Source organism: Nomascus leucogenys, chromosome 3 (assembly GCF_006542625.1).
Source record: "Nomascus leucogenys isolate Asia chromosome 3, Asia_NLE_v1, whole genome shotgun sequence".
NCBI classification, from domain to species: Eukaryota; Metazoa; Chordata; class Mammalia; order Primates; family Hylobatidae; genus Nomascus; species Nomascus leucogenys.
The window spans coordinates 146663607-146670292 of NC_044383.1; positions in this window are offsets into that span (position 1 = coordinate 146663607).

A 6686-nucleotide genomic window follows, 5' to 3' on the forward strand; every position below is an offset into this window, starting at 1 on the left:
TTGTTCAAGGATCAACTATACATCTAAAAAGTACAAATCAGTGTCTACCCTTCCCCAGCCTCTTTACCCTAAAGAAACTACAGGAAACTTTCACGCACCAGATTTGTGGAGATTCTGCTGCTGCACTTGTAGGAGGCATAAGAACATTCAAATAAGATTGGAGACAAATTGAATTTCCTTAGCTCTGCCCAGCATGAGGCCTGCAATCAAGATTCACTGAGGTCCTGTTATGAAAGAATGGATGTCTCTTCCAACATTAAAATGGTAAATTCCTTGCAAGTATTTACAAAGAAAGTCATAAACACTGCCGGGCGTGGAGGCTCATGCCTGTAATCCCAGCACTTTGGGAGGCCGAGACAGGCAGATCACCTCAGGTCAGGAGTTTGAGACCAGCCTGGCCAACATGATGACACCCTATCTCTACTAAAATACAAAAATTAGCCAGGTATGGTGGCACACACCTGTAATCCCAGCTACGCAGGAGGCTGAGGCAAGAGAATCACTTGAACCTAGGAAATGGAGGTTGCAGTGAGCCAAAATTTTCCACTGCACTACAGCAAGACTTGGAAAAAAAGAAAGAAGGAAGGAAGGAAGAAAGGAAGGAAGGAGAGAGAGAGAGAAAGAAAGAGAAAGAAAGAAAGAAAGAAAGAAAGAAAGAAAGAAAGAAAGAAAGAAAGAGAAAGAAGAGAGAGAAAGAAAGAAAGAAAGAAAGAAAGAAAAGAAAGATGAAAGAAGGAAGGAAGGAAGAAAGGAGAGAGAGAGAAAGAAAGAGAAAGAAGGAAGGAAGGAAAGAAGAGAAAGAAAGAAGAAAGGAAGAAAGTAAGAAAAGAAAGAAAGAAAAAGAAAAAAGAAAGAAAAAGAAAGAAAGGAAGGAAGGAAAGAAAGAAAGAAAGAAAGAAAGAAAGAAAGAAAGAAAGAAAGAAAAGAAAAGAAAAGAAAAGAAAAGAAAGAAAAAGAAAAAAGAAAGAAAGAAAAAGAAAGTCATAAATACAAGGAAAGGTCAACCTCACCAGGAGGTGAGGTGGAGTTCACCCTTCTGTCGCACCTGAAGTGGAAACTGCAGCCAGATCACAACTTCCTAGGTGACGCATGTCCGTGCAGTCTGGACTGCATTGCTGGCCTGACATTTGCACCTGCCAGCTCCTTGCCACACCCACGTTCCACCTTCCTCAAGCCCAGGCTCTGCTACCTGGGAACTGCCATTCTAGGCCAGCTCGTTTCATCACCATGAACATCTCTGAATAGCCCCAAGAGGATAGTATCATTTCCAAATGAAAACAGCAAGAACTTAATTAATCTATTAAGGACTCATACGAAGCATCCCTCTGACATCATAAGGGACCTCAGCAAGTTTCTGTCCTCAATGCCAATGTGCAGATTGTTTTTACTGCTGTTTTAGTGCATTAGGGCATATCAGTGAGGAGACTTGTAGTAATTAACCTGGAGGTGGCTCTTCTTTCTTTAGTTGCCCTTTTCCACATGTTAGCCTTTGTTCATCAGTCCCTGGGACCGTGCAATGAGATGCTTATCAGCTCTCATGTCCGGTAAAGAGATAGCTGGCTCAGTTAGCACAGTGGTTAAAATGTAATCCACTAGGGGACACTTTCTTTTTCTTTCTTTCTTTTTTTTTTTTTTTTTTTTTTTGGAGATGGGCTGGCTTTGTCACCCATGCTGGAGTGCAGTGGCACAAACATAGCTCACTGCAGCCTTAACCGCCTGGGCTCAAGTGATCCTCCCACCTGGGAATCCAGAATAGCTGGGACCACAGGCGCATGCCACCACACCCACCTGTGTGTGTGTGTGTGTGTGTGTGTATTTTCTGTAGAGACAGGGTTTTGCCATGTTACCTAGGCTGGTCTTGAACTCCCAGGCTTTAGGTATCCTCCCACCTCAGCCTTCCAAAATGCTGGGATTCCAGGTGTGAGGCACTCTGCCTAGCACTAGCGGACACTTTTTAAGGGAGCCCTGACTAATTTGAGCCTCAGTGAGGTGATATCTTTTTAATTGAGTTGTACTTCAAAAAGTCTAGATACCTATTCATCTTTGAAAAAATTAATTTTCCTTGGCCATGCTTAAGACAAATATTAGCAGAGAAGAAGACAGTCAGTCCCAGATAACTTAGCAGCCTGCACTGAGGTGGCACCAGGACTCACCAGAGGAGAAACCAGGGTCCTTCTGCCCTAAGTTCCAGACCCACCATGAATAAAACAGAGATGCACCAAATCATCCTTCCCATCTCTCACATTCGCTGGTCTCTAAGCTCATTCAGAAAAAAATCCCATCTCACAGTATGTGGGGGAGACCAGTCATGCAGAAAACCTTTAAATCTTTTCAGAAAAGCAAATGAGTGCACACAAAAAAATGGTGAAATCTGAGCAAGGTCTCAGGACTAGTTTCTGACATTGTGCCAATGGCAACTTCCTGGTTTTAATCATGAACTATAGTTATGTAAGATATTGCCTGGAGAAGGTGGGGCCACAGGTACAGGGACCTCTCAGTACTGTATTTATAACTCCTTGTTTTTATAATTATTTCAAAACAAAAATTATGTATTTGTATGTATGTATATATGTATGTATTTGCATTTATATGTGACTATATTTAGATACATGTGCCTATTTTGGGAGGACTTAGGATGATATAACTGCGTCCATACTAGTTATGAGAATTCCCAATGTCCAGGGAGAGTCCAGAGTAATAGAACTTCTAACTCAGGGTGCGGAACTCAGCCTTTGGCTGATTCTCGTGAGCTCAGAGGACACATGGGAGGGACAGAGAGGCCTCTCCACCACCACACTCCCTCCCTGGCTGGAGGCCAGATGGTTAAGGACTGATGGGTGCCAGAGAGCAGCAGCCCCCCCATGTGAGTCCAGAACCCAGAGACTAGAGGAGTCCATGCCTGCTCCTGCCTCCCAGGTTTTCAGGGGAGACCCGCCATCTCCACACATCAGCAAAACAGAGGCCCTGAGTAATGACTTATCCTTCCTCCTCTCCTCCTGCAGCCTGACCAGCTCCTGGGCTCTGCAATCCATAGTTGGGGAGGAGAGAAGGGAATGTCAGTGGAAACCACTTTTGCTATAAACTGTCATCCTTCAGATGTTCTTTCAGTGGGTACAGTGTTTATTGCTGTGCTAGGTGCTGGGGAATCAAGAGTAAATAAGGGGCCACCTCTGCCCTCAGGCAGTTTTTGGTCTCATGGGTTTGGGGCAATGCAGGACTGTAAACTGGAATGGTAAAAGTGAAGTGGCCCAGGTCCCATTTGTTGTAGTGGTGCACAGAGAGACAGTCTTGAGAGGTGAGGAGACACTTCCCAGAGGAAGTGACACCCAAGTCGAAACTTAGAAGACAGCCAGAGGGGTGAGAAAGGAGAAGAATTCCGAGGAGTCCTAATTAGGCAAAAGGAGTCGGGCTGGCAGGACTGAGGGAAAACAGAAAGAGTAAGCAGATGAGCTGTAAGTCTGCCTTTCTTCATAGTCCAGGATCATAGCCCTCCTGCACAAATAACTCACAATCTTCCTGTGCCCAGCTATCACCAGGCCCTCAGCTGATAGAAAAATGCAGGTTATCCCACTGCAACCTTGGCATTATCAGTACTGCACAAAGCCCTCTTCAGCACACAGCACAAGCAGCAGCCTATAAAACCCCCAGCAAGCCTTTGTCTCATGACAGTCAGCTCCTCTCTTGCTGGCCTGCCCGTTGCTCCCTTGCCACATATTTTTATACTTTCTTTAATAAGTCTGCCTTTCTTTATCTACAACTGTCTTGGTAAATTCTTCTTACTGCCCATGGGATACTGGCCTCAGATAGTTACTGATCAGCAGCTACACATTCTCTAAGCAGAAGAAATACATATGCAGGGTCCCAGAGGCAGGAGGTGCAGGCAGATCAGAGGAATTTGGCTAACATGGGAAAATGGTCCAATTGTCCAGGCTTCTCACTCTGTTGCAAGAAGCTTAGACTTCAACCAAAAAAAAGGCAGGGACTACTGTTACTGAAGGCTTTTAAAACCCAAGGGTGGCCTGATCCCTCTGATTGTAGCATGGTGAGGAGATTATAAGAAGCACAGGGTAGGAAGTGAGAGATGAAAGGGGCTGAAGGAAGGCAGTAGAGAAAGAGAAAAGGGAATGGATTAGGGGATGTTGAGAAAGTAGAACTGACATGATTTTGTGACTGATTGAATGTGGGGAATGAAATCAAGGATGCTGCCTGAATTTCTGTCTTGAACATCTGGTGGATAGTGGCATCATTCATTAAGAAGGAACACATAGGACCAAACAAGAAGAATTTATCTGGGGACAATGTCATGTTTGGGAACTTGTGAAATCCCAAGTGGAAATTTCCATAGGGAGTTGGATATCCTGATGTAGAAGAGGGGTTAGCAAACTACAGCCCATGGGGCAGCCCCTATTTTAAAAAATAAAGTTTTATTTACAGCCACACCCATTCTTTTACCATTGTCTGTAGCTACATTTGCCCTACCTTAGCAGAGTTGAGCAGATGTGACAGAGATGGTACAATGACGATAAAATATTTGCTATCTTTTGCTTTACAGAAAAAGTTTGCCAATTCCTGGTCTAAAAGAGAAAGAGATCAGAATTCTAGCCAATTACAGTTAAAATGTCTGCTTTTGCAAACTTGACCAAAGTAAATGACCAAATGGACACATTGCCAGGGCCCCTCCAGAGCCTCAGAAGGGACCTGTTGAAGTTGTCTATTGCTACCCTGTTGAAGTTGTATATTGCTATGGGATGAATCATCCCAAAACACAGTGGCTTAAAATAAGAATTGTTTTATTTCCTCACAATTCTGGAGGTCTGCTGGGCTTGGCCAGGTGATTCTCTTCCTTGAAGTCTCTCAAGAGGATACAGTCAGATGGTGGCTAGGGCTGAAACCATTTCAAAGCCTTCCTCACTCACATCTCATGGGTGAACCCAGCTGTTGCTGGAGCCTCATCTGGGACTATTGGCCAAAACACTCAGAGCTTCTCCATGTGTCTAGGCTTCCTACCAGAATGGCAGTTGGTTTCCAAGAGAATTGGGCTGAAGCTAATTCTCCTTTATAGTCTAGCCTGGAAATCCTCAAGTATCATCTGCATCAGAGTCACAAGCCTGCCCAGATTCTAGGGAAGAACACATAGACCCCACCTTTCCATAAGAGGCATATGGACCTCACCCTGTAAGAAGAGTACATATGGCTGAGGTCTTGTGGCTGCCATCTTGAAAAATACAATCTGCCATTGGATTCATGCAAGGAAGGGACCCTGAGCCTGAGCATTACTAGCTTCCCTGTACATTGGTCTCTATTTACTCATGTTCTATAATTCATCCCCTTCCAGAGCTTGCCAAAAGTGCCCCCCTAAAATCCCTCCCTCTCCCACCTTGACACAGGTGAAATCCTTGAACTTTGTTGCCCAAATAGCTTCAAGAACATCTACTTCTACTGAAGGTTGAGCCAGAGGTTAGTCTCCTCCCACTGGCCAGTGGGGTCAGTGGTGGCACGAACCCCCAATATCACTGTGTCTTTGTTAGGTAAAACGACTTGTATATTTATGGCAGGTGGCACCAGAGGAATAAGCTCTGGCTGCCATTGCACGCAGCAAGTTAGGCTTCCGCTAATTCAGAGGATAGCCCCCCATCATGTTCAGTCGGGGGTATAATCACAGGCAGATTTTTTGGGACTCAAAAGTGCTGCGATCTTTAATTGCCATAAACATGCAGTCCTTCTACAAAGCATGCTGAAGGATGTGCTTTTTGGCACTGTGGTTGCAGGATTGGCATGGATTTTTGGCATTTGTCCCACCTTCTATCTCAAACCAGTAGTCCCTCCAATCTGACATCATGGTATTGGGGGAGACCTCTGAGTGCTTGGCACAGCCAGCCATGTAGTATGGAGCCACTTCTGTGGCTGTACCACCATCTGACTGTAACCTCATGAGAGACCCCAGGGGAGAGAACTGCCTGGTCACGCACAGCCAACCTCCTTTTCCCCTTAATGGAACATTCTCTCAGGAAGCCTGGCTGTTTCTAACAAACTGATCTTGGCCCAGAGCCACCCCAATTTGTACAAGATTTTATATCTCTGCACCTCAATAGTCATTAGAGTGCTGGCATCTCAGTATTTTTCTCCCAGGCAGACTGCTCTGGCCCACCGAGTGAATCAGTGGCTGTGTTTAGATGGTTAGGAGGTTCCTTCCAAGTTTAAAACAGTATCTAAGCCTCAACTGTAAATCAATCGGAGAGACTCCCCAACCCTAATCACCAGCACTGTCACAGCTCCAGTCCTCACTCTACCAAGATGTCCTTTTAGAAAGACAAGGACTAAAAAATGCTCACTGAGCTTGGCGATGAGAGTCAGTAGAGGGGTGGGAAGAGAAGCCATGCCATATGTCTCAGCCCATTTGTGCTGCTGTAACAAAGAGTCACAGTCTTTGATGGATTACCCAGATGACAGCCTGGGTAACCCATACAGGGCAGAAATGTATCGTCTCACAGTTCTGGAGGCTTCAAAGCCCCCAGTCAAGGTGCCAGTTATTACAGTATCCTCACGTGGCAGAATGCAGAGGGTAAGAGGATGAACATTGTGTCTTCACACAGCAGGACAGTGAAACAGCCTGAACCCACTCCCGCAAGCTCACTTTAAAACAGCATTAATCGGCCTAAATTCCCAAAAGTCCCTGTCTCCCAACA